This window comes from Phyllobates terribilis, unplaced genomic scaffold (genome assembly GCF_046119375.1).
Source record: "Phyllobates terribilis strain yellow unplaced genomic scaffold, ASM4611937v1 Scaffold_1__5_contigs__length_1240528914, whole genome shotgun sequence".
Lineage (NCBI taxonomy): Eukaryota > Metazoa > Chordata > Amphibia > Anura > Dendrobatidae > Phyllobates > Phyllobates terribilis.
Window position 1 is genome coordinate 354,444,829 of NW_027362761.1, and position 17,735 is coordinate 354,462,563.

At 49.7% G+C, this 17,735-nt stretch overlaps 1 long non-coding RNA gene across 1 annotated transcript; it reads left to right on the plus strand.

The window, feature by feature from the left end:
* Nucleotides 1-312: 312 nt before the first annotated feature.
* On the plus strand, nt 313-1,182 carry LOC141167220 (uncharacterized). Its single transcript, XR_012251411.1, has 4 exons — nt 313-521; nt 607-640; nt 721-792; nt 1,065-1,182. It is a non-coding gene; the product is annotated as an uncharacterized lncRNA (long non-coding RNA).
* The last annotated feature ends 16,553 nt before the right edge of the window (nt 1,183-17,735 follow it).

A 17,735-nucleotide genomic window follows, 5' to 3' on the forward strand; every position in this document is an offset into this window, starting at 1 on the left:
TGACTCCAGCTGTCTCTGACAACCTGATCTCCACTCCCGCAGCAACATGATCGCATGTCACTCCGCTACTATGCAGTAACATAGAACGTCACTGCAGAGGAGCTGAACCGCCCATAGACTCAATCAACTAAGTGATTAAAGGGTTTGGGTATAAAATTGTGGTGGTCTAGTGGAGTAGAGCGGCGCTCTCGCGCCTTGCTGTATCTGTCAGTGGTGGCAGTGTGAAGTCCTATCCTCCAGTTGGTCTCCCTGGCAACCCCTTTGTATCTGTATCCAGCGCTGCACACAGCAAGGAGCCGGCGTAACGTCACTTCCGGTGACATGCCGCTACCAGTGACGCATTTCCGGTCCGGCGCCGCGATAATACACATAAAAACGCAGTCTCTTCACACTGATAGCTACAGCAAGGCGCGGGAGCGCCACTCTACTCCACTAGACCACCACTGCCTAACCCACCCCTTCAGGGGACGCCATAAGGGGACCAGACCTGACACAGGAACACGTCAGGTATCCACCACAAGGTACAATCCCATCAGGACAGTGTCCCTATACCAACAAGTCAGCGCAATATTCACTCCTAATAATCTATTGCACTGTATTTTGTAGATCCCTGTGACCCCATATCTACTGTGAACTTAAGGTAACCACCCTGCAAGTATATAAGAAGACCCCGCTACTAATTTTCACAGCATACCTAATCACACTGCCTTGATATTGCAGCCGTGCACCTGGAAAATCTCTTTCCCTTTATCTATTTACTAAGCCTTAACTCGCCCTCAAACCGCATAACAAGTAAGATAATCCCTGGTACTACTCTGATTATTGTAAATATTAAGCTATGTATATAACTGTACTCTGTCATATGATTCCTCTCCCTAACCCTCTCTCCCTGCCCCTTCTCCTCTATCCCTAGACTCCCCCTCCCTCTTTCCGTTTTTCCCCTGCCCCCCCCCTCCTTCTTTCACAGTCATGCTCTCTTTTTATATTCACCTTGGATGATAACAACTGTATATAATGTAATATATTACCTCCATTGACACCCTGTATGTCTTCTCCTTTTGCAGTAGCGACGTAATGATTAAGGCCACATGAGAGGCCGAAACGTCTACTGTCGCCCTGAAACCCGGTTTGATTGTTTAATTTTGTCTCGCTTTGTTCACAATAAATGAACTTTGCATTCAATTGAGTGTGCAATGAAATAATTCTCCACACTGGCCACTAAACAGACAAAACCTAAAATATGAACATATACCCTGCTATAAGACTTCTCACATACTACGACACTTCTCTAGAATGCACTTGTCACGCCAGGTGTGGGAAAGACTTAGTGCAACCCAGAGGGAAAGGGAGTCCAGATACTAGGGAAAGGGGGAAGTGGAGATCTCCTAGTCTGGTCTAGTGTCACCCTGTCTCAATTACCGTCCCTATATTGCCTCTTCAGCAATTGCCGCACGCGTTCCTCACCCTGTCTTTCCCTGGCGTATGGCTAAGGCTAGGGATGGGAGGAGATGAGTACTAGTCGATCTCCACTAAACTTTATAGACAACAAGGGTGGACAAACGGGGAGAATGCTTAGCTTCAGACGACTCCAGACAAATGCAAACTCAGTGTCAAGCTCCAGAGAGGACGAAGTACTGCTCTTGCTAAAGCCTCACAAGTAGAAATGAATATAGCCAGCACCTCCCTCTCAGACACACCAGGTATATATACACCCAGGCCAGGGAGCTAATTACCAGAGGGAGGTAGCCTCTAGGCCCTAGAGACAGCCTCTCATCTAAGAAGAGGTCTGTAATGCCAAATGTAGAGGTCTCCTGCAACCAACTGCAGGGCGACTGTCTGTCACCTCTGATACACCTGTGACAGTATCACCCCCCCCCCTCTATGAGTGGCCTCCGGACACGCAGGACTGGGTTTCTCAGGAAAAGAGGTGTGGAATGAGCGAACCAATCTGGGAGAGTTCACCTCTGACACAGAAACCCACATCCTCTCCTCTGGCAGAGGTACACAACGCCAACAAGAAGGCCCGGAGAAGGTGGTCTCACCCGTCTGTCCCAAAGGCGTCTATCAAGACGTATGGCCAAAGACATGGCAGCCTCCAAGGACTGAGGGTTTCATATACTGCCAAGGCATCTTTCAACCTTTCAGTAAGCCCCTCACAAAACTGACTTCTAAGGGCTGAGTCATTCCATTTGGAATCTGTCGCTTATCTATGGAATTCCAAACAGTACGTTTCCGCTGGATTCCCCTGCTGAAGACGACGTAGCCTAGACTCAGACAAGGTGACTCGGTCAGGGTCATCATAGATGCAGGCCAGATCTCCGAAAAAACCCTCCACAGACTGGAGACAAACTGAGTCCTGCAGTAACGAAAACGCCCATGGCTGACGATCTCCCTGCAATAGAGAGATCACAATACCAACCCGTTGCTCCTCATTACCGGAGGAGTAAGGACGAAATTTGAAATACAATTTGCATGCCTCCTTAAATACAAAAAAATTGTCCCTACCTCCTGAAAACCTGTCCGGGAGGGCAACCTTGGGTTCAGGATGGACAGGCCTACCTACTGAGAACCCCACATTGGCAACCTGTAACCGCTGCTGCTGCTGCTGAATCTCACAGCGGAGGTCATTCACATCCAGAGACAGCCTGTGCAGCCGCTCTGCAAGCCCTGCACTGAGCCCATACCAAGGGAGAAAGGGAAAAAAAAGGTGCACACCCAAAAACACACAGAAACAAAAAATGTCAGTATTTTTATTTTTTTTTCCTTTTCAAAACGTGCTGGGCCGGCTATAATGTCACGCCAGGTGTAGGAAAGACTTAGTGCAACACAGAGAGAAAGGGAGCCCAGACACTAGGGAAAGGGGGAAGTGGAGATCTCCTAGTCTGGTCTAGTGTCACCCTGTCTCAACTACCGTCCCTATATTGCCTCTTCAGCAATTGCCGCATGCGTGCCTCGCCCTGTCTTTCCCTGGCGTATGACTAAGGCTAGGGATGGGAGGAGATGAGCACTAGTCGATTTCCACTAAACTCTATAGACAACAAGGGTAGACAAACGGGGAGAATGCTTAGCTTCAGACGACTCCAGACAAATGCGAACTCGACCTCAAGCTCCAGAGAGGACGAGGTACTGCTCTTGCTAAGCCTTCACAAGTAGAAATGAATATAGCCGACACCTCCCTCTCAGACACTCCAGGTATATATACACCCAGGCCAGGGAGCTAATTACCAGAGGGAGGTAGCCGCTAGGTCCTAGAGACAGCCTCTCATCTAAGAAGATGTCTGTAATGCCAAACGTAAAGATCTGCTGCAACCAACTGCAGGGCGACTGTCTGTCACCTCTGATACACCAGTGACAGTACTACCCAGGACAATTCAATTAATTTCCAATACCCACAGTTTTAAGCGTGTCCTAAAAACGCATTTCTTTAGACTGACTTATCGCTTCTCACTTATATAACTATTCCAGTTTTGCTCTTCCAGAATTTTCCTCTAAATCTGGTCCCTGGTAGCATCTGTGTACACACCCTCCATGCACTTAATAACATTCTGTATCTGTACTGTACACATACTGGCTCGTCATCAGTTAATGTAGAGTTATTTGAATACCCTGTTTAGTATATTGATGGCTGGACCTTACAATACAAGTGTAGCACCCCGAGGACTCGGCTGCTACAGGGGTATTGCACCTCAAACCAGAGGTGTGGTATTCCACTCCCGGGTAAGGATGGAGTGTGGGACCAAGCTCAGTTAGTTGCATGCACTACACTCATCCCATTTCCGGGGGACAGAACAACGGTACTCCCACCAGATAGATGTGCAGGTACGACAGCGTCTGTCCCTGGCTGGAGTGGGAGGGGGGGAGGAACATCCCAGTAGTGTAGGAGCAGTCAGGGGAGGGACTCTGGGCATAGGAAGGAGCCCATTGGGTGCTAGTCACCTGGGCTCGGGTGTCAGAGGGAGTATAAGAGGTGGGCACCATCTTTAGACAAGGTCCTGTTCAGAGGAGAGCCTGTTCAGAGAGGAGCTCAGCCAGAGAGGGTTGACAGGGAGCTGTGGCTCCGGCTGGGCCCAGCTCCAGGGCCAGGCCTGAAGCAGAGAGAGGAGGAACAGAAACACCAAGAAAGGCCCAGAGACACAAGCAGAGGGAACCCTGAGATCCCACAAGTGAACTAAGACGGGTGAAGGGTTGGCAGCAGAGGTTACCGGATCCCAAACTGGTAGAGGCTAAACATCCTTAGCCAGGAACCGGAGGTCGTGGACAAGTTTTGGCGCGACCCCTCACCATATCCACCAGGAAGGCAAACCACGCATAGGGTCAGGGAAGCCGGGAAAGGTTTCGCCACCAAAAGACCCGAGGGAGCCGGACAAAGGGGGGTCCCTGGTGAGGACGGCCCGTAGGAAGGAATAGAGGGGAGCTTGGGACCACGCTCTGGAACTGCCTGGGAGTTGGCTGAGTCCCGCACCTGGTGGACGCAGCACGGCTCGGGTGGTCACTGCTGGCCGAAGTGACCGGAGCAACACCTGTGAGTAAAAGCCTTGAAACTGCACCACACGTCTCTGAGCTTCCTTGCTGCACCATCACTACCACTATCATCCACATTTGCTGCCCTGAGGCCATACCCCTCCCGTTGGGGGTTATACCATCCACGCTGCACATCCGAACCACCGGCCTCAGCGGTCTGCCCTGCAACGGCGGCTTCATAGCCGCATTCAACGGGTGGCGTAGTCGAACATTCTAACATCTACTGCTAAGACTGCCGCTCAGTTTGACTCCCTGGGCACGGACCGGGTCACCGCCACGAGACTACTACCCCTATCAGATCCGGCACCGGGTAGGCTCCCGCGTGCGCAACACTGCGCGACTCTGGCCCAGGGGCGCGTCACAAGCACTTCTTACCATTTATCTTTCGTGTTTCCCCTTTTTCCTCATAAATTGTAAGCCTTCGAACAGGGCCCTCACTCCTCTTGGTATCTGTTGAATTATGTGTTTACCAGTATGTCTTTATTGCCTGTACAAGTACCCTCTGAAATGTTAATATAAATTGCTGTGGAATATATTGGCGCTATAAAAATAAAAATTCTTATTATAAGTAAAAAACAATAGTGCCCCCAGTCGCACAAACACAGATGAAGTCAGCTTGGCTTGTGACGTCGAGGCTACCGGGACCTTCCAGCTCACGTGCACTAGGAGAAGATGTTGTGCAACTTTCCTATTTATTGGAATAGGAAAGGTGCTTGATATCTGCTGCTCGGGACGTCACTGGCCCACCATGCCATAAGACTTTTATAGAAGTGATAAAGACAGAAGAGTGTCCATTTGTTTCCAAAATGCATAAACATAAATAAGTGCTGAGACAAAGTCACTGGTACTGTGTCAGAAGGAAGGTATGTGTCGCTGAGACCCTTAGGCTATGTGCCCACGTTGCGGACCTGAAGCATATTTTTTACGCTTCTCCCTGGCGGGAAAATCGCATGCGGATATTACATGCGGTTTTCCCGCCAGGTAGAAGCGTTTGTGAGGCGTCTTTGCATGCATTTCCGCATGCGGGTTATCAAGCACTTCTCCAAGCATCACTTGGAAAAGTGCTTGACAACTTGTTCAGAATGGTAAAAAATAAAAAAATAAACTTTATACTCACCTTCTGATGCATTCTCTGCCCCGTCCGGAGGCTTGAGCGGCTCACGCTGTTGTGTGCAGGACCTGCGGTGACGTCATTGAGTCATGTGGTGGGTCACATGACTCAATGATGTGGCAGGTCCTTCAGACAACAGCGCGACGGAGGGAAAACATCAGAAGATAAGTATAAACTTTATTTTATTCTTTTTTTTACAGGTTCTTTGGTACCCAGGTCTGGATGAGAGTCTCCTCTCCTCCAGACCTGGGTACCATCCGCACATTGATTCCGCTGCGCTTCCGCAAAATTAATGAACATGCTACGGATTTTTGACCGCAGCATATACGCTGCGGAAAAATCCGCAGCATGGGCATTGACATTGCGGAATGCCATTGGGGACCATGGGGTGCGGATATACATGCGTTTTTCAAGCGTTTACGCTGCGGAAATTCCGCAGCATATACGCTTGAAAAACGATACGTGGGCACACAGCCTTAAGCTCAGTGATGTGAAAACATGCGAGTTCTCCTGCACACCTGGTGCAGAGAGAGTTAATAGAACCACAGTTACAAGGGAATGTTTTTAGTGGATAACGAAAGTGCAGGGCGGGACGTTATCCACCATCCCTCCCAGTCAGGGGAGTGTCTGGGCTTTAAATAGCCAGCCCTGACAATCAGGTGTGTTCAGTACCTGGGGAAACTTTGCTCCAGGAAGGAGCTAGCACAGGGTGTGCTGAATATGTGCGTGGCTAACTGGGTGTGTGGCCAGACCTTGGCCAAGATACGGACTGTGCTGTACCTTTTCCCCTTTGTTTGTTTCCTGTTATGCCACAAAATCTGTGTTTATGTTTTGCACTTGGCTATGGTTTATGCTGCTTCTTCTTATAAACAACTAAGCTACTTAAAGAGACAGTGTCCTGTATCTACCATCGAGTGCTGCAGAGTGAGAGACTTTACCACAAGTGGTGTTATAATTGCGGGCAAAACTCCCAGGACACATGTGCGACTGTTACAGGAAGGCCTGTATGTCCTGGGTAAAGTCGGCTGTGAGCCACCAAGTGACGCCGGACAAAATGAAGGACCTCCTTAAACATCTGTTGCAGGCGCAACAAGCGCAGCAGCAAGCACAACACCAGCAGATTGTACAGCAACAGCAGATGGCGCAACAGGAGACCACCAAATTGCTGATGCAGCAGCTCCAGCTCCTGCAGCAGGCCCAACAGGACCAGTGCCGACAACAGCAGCAGCAGATCAATTTGCTCGCAGAGGCGATCTGTGGCTCGACAACAGCTCCAGTGATAAGGTCAGTGGACGACATTGCGGTTCGAAAGGCAGTAAGGGGTGCGCTGCAGAAAATAACACCAGGTGATGATGTGGAAGCTTTTCTGACGGTATTCGAGAGGGTCGCCGAGAGGGAGAGGCTACAGCCAGAGCAATGGGCAGAGGTGTTGGCGCCCTACCTGACGGAGGAACCCTAGAAGGCGTATTATGACTTGACCTTACAGGACGCCAAGGAGTATGCCAAATTAAAGACTGAAATTTTGGCACGCTTGGGGGTAACAATTACTGTCAGGGCATAGCGCGTCCACCGCTGGGCGTATCATCGTGAGAAACCACCGCGCTCCCAAATGTTTTACCTGTTGCACCTGGTGCAAAAAAATGGCTGCAGCCAGAATCGTCTACCCCGGCGCAGATCATAGAGCGAGTAGTAATGGATTATTTCGTGCATTCCTTACCGAGGTCGGTGCAGACTTGGGTTGCCCAGGGTGATCCCCAGAACGCTGATGAACTGGTCTGTCTGGTTGAGAGGTACCAGGGGGTCGAGGGAAAACAGCCCACTTCATATTGGGGGTCCCAGTCGAGGGCGGAGGCCCAAAAGGGGGTGGCGCGTCCCAGGTCCAAAGAGGCGGGGGAGGTGGTGCCCAAGGTTCCATCGGGTGAGATTATTTGTTGGTGGTGTCACGGCCCAGGCCATGTAGCTGACCTCTGAACAGATGGACTGTGGCCTTGGATGTCGCTGCTCCTACTTTGCCTACCCTGCCTGCAGTGTGGACTATCAGCCTGGTGAGGGGCCACAGTCGTGTCCGGTGACTGTTAATGGGGTACTGGTGGCAGGACTCCTGGACTCAGGGAGCTTGGTGACTCTCATAAGGGCCACGCTCCCACACCAGTTGATCCCCGGGAAAAACAGTGCACACAGGACTATTTGAGATCATCAAACCCCCTATTCTCTAGATAGTTGATAGTCACTGAGGTGTAACGCACAAATTAAAGAGGAGCTTTCACCAGGTTTTTCATGTTGAACTGGACACACAATGTAATATTGGCTGCAGAGTGGAATAAAACATTTTGCCTTTCCAGAGATATTTGTAATAAAAGTATTTGGCACCTAGTGAGTTAACTCTTTTTAGAGTCCAAGTGAGTGTTATCAGATGATTAATTTTTTTCTAAATTAATTTAAGAAAAAATGTAATAAAAATATAATGCTGAACCCGTAGGGTAAATGCCGAGTTATTTTCTGCTCCTTTTTATCCACATACCTACTGTCAAGGATCAACTAGAGTCTCAGTCCGGTATGTGACTGCAACTATACAATTTGCATACTTACATTCACGATAACGACTGCTGGAGCCGGCAAGCGAGCGGAAACCTCGCAGTTTGTACATCACACACCTTTAGGATTCAGCAAGCTACGGGGCTTGCCAAAATTTCATCGGGGGCGGACAACCCCTTTAATGGAAACCTATTTAGTGCTTTGATATTCTACAAATTTGTACATCTGTAACTGTCATCATGATGCATTACAGTGAATGCTACCATTGCCTTAAAGGGGTATTCTCATCTCCAAGATCCTATCCCAATATGTAGTAGGGGTAATAATAATAATATTAGCAAATACCTCCAATTAGAAATGTGGTATAGTTTTTCTGATTTGCTATGTCTCTTTCCTCATGTGCAGGCATTGCAGGACCTTAGGTATCCATGGTTACGTCCACTGATATAGTGACAGTTATATAGCTGCCAGTGGTCGTAACCGTGGATACCTAAGGTCCTGCGGTGCCTGCACATGAAGTAAGTGACATAGTGAATCAAAAATACTATACTACATTTCTAATTGAAGGTATTTGCTAATATTATTACAGCTACTACATAATGGGATAGGATCTTGGAGATGGGAATACCCCTTTAAAGAAAGTTTTCCATTGAAAACATAGGAAAGGTGCACATATTTCTATTATAGTTTTTCTATCTATAGATTCTAATTATTCGTTTTGCTTACAAATACTGATGCAAAATACTGACCAGAATATCAGCATGTGAATGATGCCGTGCTTGGTGTCCAGCGGTGTACATTTACAACAGTTAGATAAAGATATCACTCAGACTTTAGTCGTTTATACCCTGTAATACCAAGGTCAATACTGCGGGATCAAAAGTGAGAAGTGCTCCATTTGGCCGTAGCGCACCAAAACCGGCACAATTTTGTATATTTTGAATAGGAGAGAGCTGCAGTACCATTCATTGTCATTTATTTTATACTAATACATTATTAGAGTGTTAATTGTTTTATTACAACTTCTACAATGCAATGTTTTGAAGCAATAATTAGTGAATTAGTTTGAGCAGAATATAGACAAATAGTTGCCAAATTTAAAAATACTGTATTGCCAAGACTTTTTGGATTCTAGAAAATAATGCTGTGTCCAAACACACCTTGAGGCTGGATTTACACACAGCATCTAGTTCTAGTAGACTTGGGGTCGCCTGAGTATTCAGGTAGTGCAGTGTCCGATATTTACCACATGCTTGTACTCCTTTTTGACTCTTGACAAACCCAGCGCTGCCTAATCCTCAAAAGTGTGCTTTCTGACAAACTCCTTTCTGCTATCCCTCATGCTCGACTCTGCTGTACCAAGGTACCTGTCTGCACACACAGCTCTACTATTCCAAAGTGCATGTTTGCATACTTGGTTCTGTTGTTCCAAGGCACCTATCTGAACACTCAGCTCTGCTTTACCAAAGTGACTGCCTACATATCCAGCTCCACTGTTCCAAGTGTCTTCCCCATATCTAGGTCCACTTCGGGTATTGACCTGCAAATTTAGCTCTGCTGTTCCACATGCATCTGACCTATCCAACTCTGCCATGGCTCACTGAATCAATCTCTCTAGTGCATGCTGCTCATCTGGACCTACGACTTAGAGAATCCAACTCACCAGGTGAGCCATAACAAATTATCTGGAGTGGGCACATTGACGTCTGTAGAAGAGTTTAAAAATATGTTCTGTGACTTGCGTGGAGGTCATTGATTAGGGAGAGGGAGGAGGTGCGCTGTGACATCACCTAATGTGCAGGGGAGCTCTAACATCACCTAATGAGAATAGTATGATATTTTGTGATCTGTAAAGCCCCCGTCTCACATAGCGATATCGCTAGCGATATCGCTGCTGAGTCACGGTTTTGGTGACTCACCAGCGACCTCACCAGCGATGTCGCTGTGTGTGACACTTTGCAACGATCAGGCCCCTGCTGTGAGGTCGCTGATCGTTGCAAAGTGTCCTGGACCATTTTTTGGTCGTTGGCCTCCCGCTGGCCAGCACACATCGCTGTGTGTGACCAGCGGGACCAACGATCTGGCTGGTAACTATGGTAAACATCGGGTTACTAGGGGCACGCGCGCACTTAGTAACCCGCTGTTTACCATGGATACCACTCTGCTACGGTGCACGGAGGCTCCCGCGCACCGTAGCAGAGTGGTATCCATGGTAAACAGCGGGTTACTAGGGGCACACGCGCACTTAGTAACCCGATGTTTACCATAGTTACCAGCCTGCTCCTGCTTGCAGCAGGCTGGTAACGGGAGCAGGACATCGTGGAACGATTCTTTCCACGATATCGCTGCTCCCCTGATCGCTGGTGAGCCTGCCTGTTTGACAGCTCACCAGCGATGTATTAGCGATGCAGCAACGATCCCTGACAGGTCGTATCGTTGTCGGGATCGCTGCTGCATCGCTTAGTGTGACGGGGCCCTAAGTAGTGGTGTTATCTGTCTTTGTAATCCTGCCTGTGAGGAGAATGAGATGACTACTGAAAAGTGATGTGTCAGAGTATTATTAGACTTAGTGGTCAGAGTGAAAATTGCAAGATTTAATTATATAATGTTTAAAAACATCAATTTTTATTACATTTGATATAAAACTTGATTCAAATAATTTTTCAACAAATATTCCAGTGACAAAAAAGGCAACTTTCATACATATCGCAGCTACCCGTGATACATTCACTGCACCAAACAGCAGTAAACAAGTCTCATAAAATCATCTGTGAAATGAAGGAGGCCGTGTTCCAATTGTTCACCCTTCATTCCATTTTTATGAAAGGACTCAGTGAAGCTTTGCAGTGAGTTTTTCCCATAAGTCTTTTTCAGCGGCTCATCTCTCACTTATAAATAAACTATTGTCCATAAACAAGAACACCATTGTTCTTATCAAAGGAACATTATCTCCTTATCCCAGCTCATCAATTATTATCACGGTGCTTTTTATTAGGTGAAATTAGATCTGGCGTCTGACACAGCATGCGTTTCTTCTTTTAAAGTAGCTTCTAACGCGTCCTCTAAATGCGCTCACTGATTATTGTCGGTTTGTCCTTATAATGAGGTGCTATCAACTTTCTTCATCTGGGATACGTTGTTCCCTCATGTCTGGTTTATAGAAACATTGATTCATTCAGAAAACTAACCCAAATTATCGGATTTCCTATGAGCATTTAATACATTGTAGTGAGAAATTTGACAAACATGATAATAAAAACCATGTGCTGGTTGTACAGTCATTTTTTTCCAGTGCGCCTTACGAACATAAAAAAAGGACTTTGTTCATCACTTAGGCTGTGTGCCCACGATGCGTTTTTTAAGCGTTTCCGCAGCGGCAATAACGCTGCAGAAACGCTTAAAAAATGCATGGTAGAAGGTCTGCCATGTTCCCCAATGATAATCCGCATGTGCTGTGCACGTGCTGCGGAAATTTCCACTGCGGATTATCATTGCGGAAAAAAATGCAGCACTACCAATTATTTTGCGGAAGCGCGGCGTTTTCGCCGCCATTCCCTTGTATAGTAGCCCAGAGGTTCCGCCTCCCAGACCCGTTACAGTTTGCTCGGGCCATGGAACCCGGTGGCACCCAAGCTCCCTCGCTCTCGGACCTGTGTCATGAACTGTCCCGTCAAAGGTCCCAACAGGAGTCCATCCTGGGTCACCTGCGGAATGTCAATACTCGCCTGGACACTCTGACTGCTCCACCAACAACCTCCGCCAGTGCCATGTCTCGCAATCCGGCAGCTCCGCTGTCCACTAACACCATGATATCCTACCCCGGACCTCGGCTTTCTGCACCTCCTCGCTTCGGAGGCGACTCAGCCCAGGCTCGGGGCTTCATAAATCAGTGCACCCTGCACTTTGAACTATTGTCCCACCAGTTTAACTCCGACCGAGCCAAAATTGCATTCATCATGTCCCATCTCACCGGGGAGGCCCTGGCCTGGCTAAATCCTCTATGGGAGAGGGGAGACCCCCTGGTGTCCAACTTGCCTGCTTTTCTCATGGCTTTCCGGAAAGTCTTCGACGAACCCGGACGGAAGACCTCATCCGCATCATCGTTGCTACGCCTCCGTCAGGAAAGTCTCACCGTGGGCCAATATGCCATACGGTTCCGTACCCTTGCCTCGGAGCTGGCCTGGGATAACGACGCTCTGGTTTTCGTCTTCTGGGAGGGTCTGTCCGGCCGTATTAAAGATGAACTTGCCGGTCGGGACATTCCTACCACTCTCGATGACTTAATAACTCTTGCCACCCGGATTGACCTACGGTTCCAGGAGCGTGCCAGAGAGGTCACCCGTGAGAGGAGGTTACCACGTCTAGCTCCTACTTTTCAGAAACCCGTCACTCCTTCTGTCTCTAACCAGGTACACCCTCCTGAGCCTATGCAGGTCGACCAGACCAAGATGGTCAAGACCCGTCAGGACTTACGCCGTGCCGAGGGGACCTGCTTCTACTGTGGCAGTAAGGAGCACCAGATCCGTGCCTGCCCGGAGAGGTCGGGAAACGCCTGTGTCTAGGTTCGCTCAGAGAGGTCCACCTAGACAAGAAAAAATCCTCTCCATCCCTGCTGTTGTCAGTTTCAATCGTCTACGGGGAGAACCGTTATTTCGAACTAGCCCAACTGGACTCTGGAGCAGCCGGGAATCTTATTTCACAGTCCCTGGTAGAGATATACCGCATCCCCACCAAACCTCTGGCTGTACCCTTGTCTGTTGCTGCCGTGGATGGGGGGCTCTTACCACGCCCCATCCAACTCATCACCGAATCCATTACTCTGCAGGTGGGAATGCTGCATTCTGAAAGTATCTCCTTCCATGTTCTGCCTGGACTCTCTCACGCCCTCTTGCTAGGCCTACCTTGGCTCCAGAAACATGCACCCGTTCTTGACTGGCAGACCGGAGAAGTCCTTCGCTGGGGACAGGGCTGCCATAAGACCTGTCTGGTTCCCGTTCATCCCGTCCGTCCTTCTCCTACCCCAGCTAATCTACCTGGACTTCCGATTCCTTATTGGTCTTATGCTGATGTCTTTAATAAAAAGGAGGCAGAGACACTACCCCCTCATAGACCATACGACTGCCCTATCGACCTGTTACCTGGTACTTCTCCTCCCCGTGGGCGTATTTATCCATTATCCGCTGCTGAGACCCGGTCGATGTCCGAATATATTGAGGAGAATCTGGCCAGGGGATTCATCCGGAAATCTACCTCCCCGGCGGGAGCAGGCTTCTTTTTCGTCAAAAAGAAGGACGGCTCTCTCCGTCCCTGTATAGACTATAGAGGCCTTAACCAGATCACGGTGAAGAATAAGTACCCCCTTCCGCTCATTCCGGAGTTATTTGATCGTCTGAGGGGGGCTAGAATCTTCACCAAACTGGACCTCCGTGGGGCGTACAACCTGGTTCGTATCCGTCAGGGGGATGAATGGAAGACGGCATTCAATACCCGGGACGGCCACTATGAATATCTGGTAATGCCCTTTGGCCTCTGTAACGCTCCTGCCGTCTTTCAAGAGTTGGTCAATGACATCTTCCGGGACCTTCTCTACTCCTGCGTAGTGGTGTACCTGGACGACATCTTGGTCTTCTCTCCGGATCTCCAGACTCACCGGAGGGATGTTCGTCAGGTCCTGCTCAGGCTCAGGCAGAACCATCTCTACGCTAAATATGAGAAGTGCCTCTTTGAGCAGACCTCGCTTCCGTTTCTGGGCTACATTATCTCTCAGACCGGCCTACAAATGGATCCTGAGAAACTGTCTGCCATCGAGAAATGGCCCCGACCAGAGGGGTTGAAGGCTATTCAACGGTTCCTGGGCTTCGCCAACTATTACCGCCTCTTCATCCCGCACTTCTCTTCCCGGACTGCCCCAATTTCCGCGCTCACCCGTAAGGGTACTAATCCCAAAGAGTGGCCGCCCGAAGCAGAGGAGGCCTTTCTTTCCCTAAAACAGGCCTTCTCTTCCGCCCCGGTGCTGCATCGCCCGGACGGCAACAAGCAGTTCTTCCTGGAAGTTGACGCCTCCTCCTCTGGAGCCGGAGCGGTACTTACTCAAAAATCATCTTCCGGGAGAATGGTAACTTGTGGCTTCTTCTCCAAACTCTTCTCCTCTTCTGAGCGCAACTATTCCATAGGAGACCGAGAGTTATTGGCCATCAAGCTGGCGTTGGAGGAGTGGCGTTACCTACTCGAGGGGGCTCTTCATCCGGTAATAATTTACACTGACCACAAGAACTTGGCTTACCTCCAGCATGCCCAGAGACTTAACCCGCGCCAAGCCCGGTGGTCCTTGTTTTTTGCTCGCTTTGATTTTGTTCTTCATTTTCGCCCGGCTGACAAAAACGTCAAAGCAGACGCCTTGTCCCGATCCTTTCTGGTGTCTGATCTCGAGGAAGAACCTAAACATATCATCGATCCCGCCAGAGTAATGCAGGTGGCTCCCGTGAGTCTAAATCGTCTCCCTCCCGGTAAGACGTTTGTTTCAGTACCTGATCGGGAGAAGATCCTACACTGGGGCCATTCGTCTAAACTAGCTGGCCACGCCGGTCAGAAAAAGACCCTCCAGCTTATTGCCCGGCACTATTGGTGGCCTACCCTGCACAAGGACATAATAGACTTTGTTTCTGCCTGTGTGTACTGCGCCCGCAACAAAGTCCCGAGACATCTGCCAGCCGGACGGCTCCTTCCGCTTCCTGTACCTGCTGCCCCCTGGCAGCATATAGCAATGGACTTTATAAATGATCTCCCCGTCTCTGCCGGTTGTACGGTCATTTGGGTGGTCGCTGACCGCTTTTCCAAGATGGCTCACTTTATTCCCCTGCCAGGCCTTCCGTCTGCACCCGAGCTGGCTAAAGACTTTATCCGCCACATCTTCCGTCTTCATGGCCTGCCCCTCCACATCGTGTCGGATCGTGGGGTACAGTTCACCTCACGTTTCTGGAGAGCCACTTGTAAACTACTAGACGTCACCCTGGACTTCTCTTCCGCTTACCACCCACAGTTCAATGGTCAAGTGGAGCGGATCAATCAGAACCTGACCAGTTACCTCCGGCACTTCGTTAATGCCCACCATTCTGACTGGGTGGATCTCCTACCATGGGCCGAGTTCTCTTATAATAATCACGAGAGCGAATCCTCCTCCAAATCCCCGTTTTTTGTAGTCTTTGGTCAGCATCCTCGGATTCCTTTTCCTGTCTCCACCTCTGTGGACAACCCGGCTGCGGAATCTCTCGTTAGCAAATTTTCCTCCATATGGGAGAGTACCCGGTCCGCACTCCTTCTGTCATCCGAGCGTATGAAAAGACACGCTGACAAAAAACGCCTGGATCCTCCACAATTTCGTCCAGGAGATAAAGTCTGGCTCTCATCTAAATATGTTCGACTCAAGATACCTTCTTACAAGTTAGGGCCTCGGTTCATCGGTCCTCTGGAGGTCATCAGTCAGATCAACCCGGTGGCCTATAAATTGAAACTCCCGGCCAACTTACGGATCCCTAACTCCTTCCATGTATCTCTCCTCAAACCCGTGGTGCTTAACTCTTTTTCCAAGTCTACAGGTACGCCTCCTGCTCCGGTTTCTGCTGAGGACGAGTTTGAGGTAGAGAACATTCTTGCCACCAAAAGGGTAAGAGAAAAGACCTTTTTTCTGGTAGATTGGAAGGGGTTTGGTCCTGAGGAGAGAACGTGGGAGCCCCGGGAGAACATCCATGCCCCTCTCATCCTAGCTAAATTTCTATCTGGCCTAAAAAAGGGGGGGCCTAAAGGGGGGGGTACTGTAGTGCCGGCGTCCCTGCCCTCTGCTAGGCAGGGACGCTGTTCCCCTCACCGCTCTGCTCCGTGCCCGGCGTCCCTCTCCCGCTCTGCTGGCAGCGCGCGCTCCTTCCCGGCCACTGTGCTTAGGGCGCGCGCGCGCGCCCTCCCTCCCTCTTAAAGGGGCCGCGCACGTCATCCTAAGGAGTCCCCGGCCAATGGCCGGAGGACTTTACCATATATAAGGCACCTCCTCCAAAATGGAGGTGCCCGAGCAATGTTGTTGCACCGTTCTACTCTGCTTCAGCCCTCAGGTCCCGTTGCCAGTTACCTGCCAGTTACCTGCCAGATTCCTGCCAGCTTGCTGTCCTAATCCTGCCTGATTTCCTGTTACCTGCCTGCCTGCCTGAGGTCCGACGGTCTGCCTTACAACTCCGGTCAGTCTGTCTAAGGACCAACTTGCCCGCTCACCTGGGAGCGCACATCAGCTACCTGCCTGCTTGCCTGAGGTCCGACGGTCTGCCTTACAACTCCGGTCAGTCTGTCTATGGACCAGCTTGCCCGCTCACCTGGGAGCGCTTCTCCGCTACCTGCCTGCTTGCCTGCCCGGAGGCTCCGCTGTCACGTGCTGTGACCACCAGCTATTCCAGAGACTCTTGCCCGCTCACCTGGGAGCGCTTCTCCGCTACCTGCCTGCTTGCCTACCTGGAGGCTCCTCCGTCACGTGCTGTGACCACCTGCTATTCCAGAGACTCTCGCTTGCTCACCTGGGAGCACACATCCTCCATCTGCCTTGCTAGCCTACCTGGAGGTTCAGCCATCACAGGTCGTACCTACCCTTTACCTAGAGACTGCCCCGGTCACTTGCCGTGACCTCCAGCCTGTTCTTCCAGAGACTGCCCCGGTCACTTGCTGTGACCTCCAGCCCGTTCTTCCAGAGACTGCCCTGATCACTTGCCGTGACCTCCTGCCCGTACACCCAGAGACTGTCCCGGTCACCTGCTGTGACTGCCTGCCTGGTCGCCACCCGCTCCCTTACAAGGACCGCTCCCTTGTATAGTAGCCCAGAGGTTCCGCCTCCCAGACCCGTTACAATAAGATTCTACATCGTCATCCTCATCACTGTCACCATCTTGCTCTGTTTCAGAATCCACTTCACATACTTCCACCTCATCATGAGAATCAATCTCACTTTCCTCTCCTAAATCCTCATTCAGAGTGGGGTCTGCATCATCTAACAGCATGTTTGTTACTTCCTCAACATCAAGGTTTTTTGATAAATTGTACATTTTCCTCTCCATTTCAGCAGATAATCTGAAGCAAGAGAAGGAATATGTGTTAGGGAACTACTGTATATGCCTGAGCAGCACACTTTCTTTTTTAATCTGCCTTATTTCTATGAAATATCCTCACACTTTGTGCTATGCATTCATAAAACAAGCTAAATAAACAATTGTGATGTATAAAAACATAAAATACCAACCTTATTGAGTGTGACGTGTTCACATACAATGAGCCTGAGAGATTAGCGCAGTTATATCTGTCCTCCTGAAGCTCTGCAATCCAACTGTGGTATGAGGTTTCACAGAGCTGCTAGAGACAGGAGACTACCTGGAGGGAGGGGATTTCCTCACAATCTGGTGAGGAAGGAGAAATGAAAGTAAAAGAGATGTGCCTGTCAGGCCTATTGTATGTGACGGAGGGTTAAGAATCGGGGAGCGTTCATGCACTAGGCATGCCACCGGGGGACCTGCGTGGCGTGCGCAGGCCCAAAGCAGCA